At 32.3% G+C, this 4,194-nt stretch overlaps 1 long non-coding RNA gene across 1 annotated transcript in view; it reads right to left on the bottom strand.

Moving 5' to 3' along the window:
- Positions 1-1,269: 1,269 nt before the first annotated feature.
- LOC136028899 (uncharacterized) overlaps positions 1,270-4,194 on the bottom strand; it is a 90,771-nt gene continuing 87,846 nt past the window's right edge. Inside the window, exon 6 of the long non-coding RNA XR_010617909.1 lies at positions 1,270-3,719. This is a non-coding gene — a long non-coding RNA (uncharacterized LOC136028899). The remainder of the gene's footprint in view (positions 3,720-4,194) is intronic.

Here is a 4,194-nt window from a genome sequence, read left to right as displayed (position 1 = left end):
GCCACAATAACGTCTTTGCCACTTTGACCGAATTAGAGTAAAAAAACTCCACTCCATGACTTTTAATCACGTCATCCTCTGCTCCAATTAGCAAATTGTTCTGTACAAAATTCAATACTGGCGAATAAACAACGACAGGATTATCGTCATTGGTAACAAGCATCACGCTGGCTCAATTTTTTGTCTACGATTCATGCACAAATAGTTCTTTTGATAGCTCTTACATAGGTCAAGGTTACACGTCACTTTATCCTTAACCAGTTATTGCGAAACCTTGAATTATAATGAACTAATTTCCATTCGGTGAGAGCTTATAGCCAAGTGTTGAAATAGTTCACAATTCTTATGCTAAAAAGAGCTTACTGAATTAATAAGTTCATAAAATATCCAATTTAATCTTGGTGTGTTCACTTTGAACTGGTTGTTTTCAAACCTTAAGCTTAATCATGTAGCGAATGGATTTTATCTAGATTACTTAAAAAAAACTAGTTTTTTTTTAACTGAAAGTAAGGAGCGACATTAAAACTTAAAACGAACAGAAATTACTCCGTATTTGAAATGGATTGTCCCCTCCGCAATCCCTCGCTCTTTACGCTAAAGCTTTTAATTGTTTTAAAAAGCAAAATTGTGGCAAAGAGTCAAACTTTAGCGTAAAGAGCGAGGGATTGCGGAGGGGACAATCCATTTCATATACGGAGTAATTTCTGTTCGTTTTAAGTTTTAATGTCGCTCCTTACTTTCAGTTAAAAAAACTAGTTTTTTTTTATGTAATTTCTGAACGTTTTTGAATTAATGCACGTTTGATTTTGACTCTCCACACGTAAACTATTCAAATGAAATTTGCATATTAATTCCTTTTTTGGCTAAATGGCTTTCTCTTAGTTTTGATCATACGATTTTGAGAAATATGGGATGGGGAAGGAGGCCTAGTTGCCATGCAATTTTTCGGTTACATAAAAAGGCAACTATTAATTTTAACGAATTTTTTTATTAGCAAAAAATATACGTAACTTTAGAATTAACTTACGTAACAAACTTTTATATTCTTTAATTTTTATTATGTATATGAGGGGGTTTGTCCCCTCGTTAATACCTCCTTCTTTACACTAAATCTTAAGTTTTGTCCCAATTCTTTAAGAATGACTCCTGAATCAGAAAGGCCGTAGAATAAATAGTTGAAATTACTAAAAATACTTTAGCATAAAGAGCAAGGTATTTGTCTCCTCCTAAATACCTCGCTCTTTATGCTAAAGTATTTTTAGAACCCCTCATATGCGTAATAATCTCTGTTCGTTTTAAGTTTCAATGCTACTTCTTCCTATCATTTGAAAAAAACGTTTTCATGTTTATTTTTCATTGTTTTCTTATAGTAATCCTAGAGAATCCTGCGCCCTTTTCATTGAATTTTTCTTCCCCCATGACAGATTCCTCCAAGGAAAGATCCTCCAACATAGCCCTCTCTCCTCAGCCCCACCCCCAAACAAAATAAAATCCCCCTGAAAACGTCTGTACACTTCCCAATAACCATTACTATATGTAAACACTGGTCAAAGTTTGTGACTTGCAGCCCCTCCCCCAGGGATTGTGGGGGAGTAAGTCATCCCCAAAGACATAGCTATTATGGTTTTCGACTATGCTGAACAAAATGGCTATCTCAAAATTTTGATCCGTTGACTATGGGAAAAAAATTAGCGTGGGAGGGGGCCTAGATGCCCTCCAATTTTTTTGGTCACTTAAAAAGGGCACTAGAACTTTTCATTTCCGTTAGAATGAGCCCTCTTGCGACATTCTAGGACCACTTGGTCGATACGATGACCCCTGGAAAAAAAAAAAAAACAAACAAATAAACACGCACCCGTGATTCGTCTTCTGGCAAAAAATATAAAATTCCACATTTTTGTAGATAGGAGCTTGAAACTTCTATAGTAGGGTTCTCTGATACGCTGAATCTCATGGTGTCATTTCTGCTAAGATCCTACGACTTTTAGGGGGTGTTTCCCCCTATTTTCCTAAATAAGGCAAATTTTCTCAGGCTCGTAACTTTTGATGGGTAAGACTAAACTTGATGAAACTTATATATTTAAAATCAGCATTAAAATGCGATTCTTTTGATGTAGCTATTGATATCAAAATTCAATTTTTTTGAGTTTTGGTTACTATTGAGCCGGATCGCTCCTTACTACAGTTCGTTACCACGAACTGTTTGAAAAAACAAAGTAATTTTTAAATTTTCAAGCATTTGTCAAGTTTTAATTACAAAACTACAATTATTCCGCAGGCACCACAAATGTTTTGCAGTAAATGATAACTTAAATGATTCTGAACAGAACTTAAATTTTGTTTTACTTTTTCTTGCCTAAAAAAGATATTGCTTTGACTTATAGGTTAAAAAATTTGGTAATGATGTTTTTTCTATCAATGATTTGTACTAAGCTTCAAACTTTTTTAAGGTTCTGGAATTGTTGTAATACCTTATGCAAATTGAAATTTCCTGTTTTTTGCTCTTTACGTAAATTAATTCTGAGGCTATTCAAATATATTTGATTTTTACCGCAAGTCCGATATCTAATAACGATTTATTCTTAGGTTCAAACTTTTCTATTTCTTTTTTAATGTTTTTGAACTGTTGTAATCCCTTGTTAAATATGGGCAAATAATTTTGCAATTCCCAGTTTTTATATTTTTAAGTAGAGTAGTATAAGCCTATCCATAAATTAAAATCTTTAATTTTTACGAATAGTGTTATAAGTGTCATGAGGTCCTTATAATTTTTACTACATGACATCTCTTGCAAAAACCGAAATTAAGGCTTTTAATGAAATTTTTTAGACTTCCAACCTATCTAGATAGCTTTTGTAGGGCAGAAATATCCTAAGATACCAATTTTTCGAAAATATATAGAGCCATTCTAAAAAAAAATACACAAATAAATACATTTACAATTTTGCTCGTTTATAAAGATAGTATACATACTTATACTTGAAACAAGCCTATTTATAGATGAAAAAACCTGTTTTTCCAAGATCCTTCAACAGAAAGATATTTCCATTGAATCTTGAATAAGTATTAAAATTCAATTCTTTTGATACATCTATTACTAACAAGACTCGATAATGAAGCATTTGGATACTTCGAGTTTTTGAAGTTTTGGTTAATTTTTAACTGCATTGCTCCTTACTTACAGTTAGTTACCACAAACTATTTTAAAATCGCAAAAAAGAAGATTAACTATCCAGTACCGTTTTAACTATGGTTCTGAATTTTTTATTTCCTTTGTTTAAAAATCTATTTGGAGTTTTTCTTATGTCTTTCATTCTTTAAATCCTAAATAAGGAAACACTGAGCATAGGCAGACTTCTTCAATAAGAAATTTGGTATCCTGGAACTCAATACTACTTTCTGATGAACCTTTCATTTTATTATTTTTTAAAGAAATATATTATATTCAAAATTTCAGCTTAACTATGATCTTTCCTGTTTTGTTCAAAACATATATTTCATTCTCCAATGGTATATCTATCGTTTCAAAATTGTTAGCATCAACTTCGTGAGTTAATCGTAATATTGCTATATCATTGGCATTAGACGGCCATTTATAATCCTCGTGGATTATGATTCGCTCAACCGAAAAGTTTCGTTCTTTTCGTGTCTTGTCCAAAAAGTCATACTCTCCACGTCGTACGTAAAGTTCCCGTTTTGGTGGAAACGTTGACGTTTTACTAAAATGAATTTGAAGGTTAAAATACAAACTAAAGTTCAAAAAAGAACTTAGGATCACTAAATTGCCACTGACATCTTCAAAATATTTCTGAGTTCTTTTATTTATCAGTTAGTTTTCTATTATAAACAGCTACTAAATAATCTCTCTCGTAAGGCTCAAAGGGTAGGAGGGGAAAAGGGAAAAAAATCAAAAAAAAAATCCACAATACCAGACACCAACTTAGCAAACTCCAGAATCTTGAGCAAGGCATTTGAGTTGCTTATAATTACATCAACTGAATCAACTGAGGTATTGCTTTATTATAGACTAAAAACTATCCAGCACATTTTTTGAACTTGCTAAACGAATGACAGCTCTATAAAAGCTTAGGTAGTGTGTTTCATATTATGTTGAAAGTTATCAGAGGGTTGAAGTGAGACACCAATAATGAAGCATGAAAAATATGTAACCTGTTGGAAGTTTCAAAATGATAT

Source organism: Artemia franciscana, chromosome 7 (assembly GCF_032884065.1).
Source record: "Artemia franciscana chromosome 7, ASM3288406v1, whole genome shotgun sequence".
Classification (NCBI taxonomy): domain Eukaryota; kingdom Metazoa; phylum Arthropoda; class Branchiopoda; order Anostraca; family Artemiidae; genus Artemia; species Artemia franciscana.
This window is presented reverse-complemented; position numbering and strand designations above follow the sequence as displayed.